Source organism: Gekko japonicus, unplaced genomic scaffold (genome assembly GCF_001447785.1).
Source record: "Gekko japonicus isolate JY-2015 unplaced genomic scaffold, Gekko_japonicus_V1.1 scaffold1211, whole genome shotgun sequence".
Classification (NCBI taxonomy): domain Eukaryota; kingdom Metazoa; phylum Chordata; class Lepidosauria; order Squamata; family Gekkonidae; genus Gekko; species Gekko japonicus.
Window position 1 is genome coordinate 546,112 of NW_015161990.1, and position 221 is coordinate 546,332.

Here is a 221-nt window from a genome sequence, read left to right on the forward strand (position 1 = left end):
CCTGGCCCTTGTGCCTTTCCCCCCCCCCCCCCCCCCCCCGGTTGGGCTGCCTGACTCAGCGGTCCCTGGGCGTGGCTGCCCACAGGGCCCCCCTCCCCCCGGTGCCTCCTCTGGAGCAGGTGAGTGCAGGCTACAGAGCGCCTCTTGCGTGTGCTGCCTGCGGAAGCCACGTCTGCCTCGGGACTGGCACCGAGACGTTGCCTTGCCTCCCTGTGGGGGAA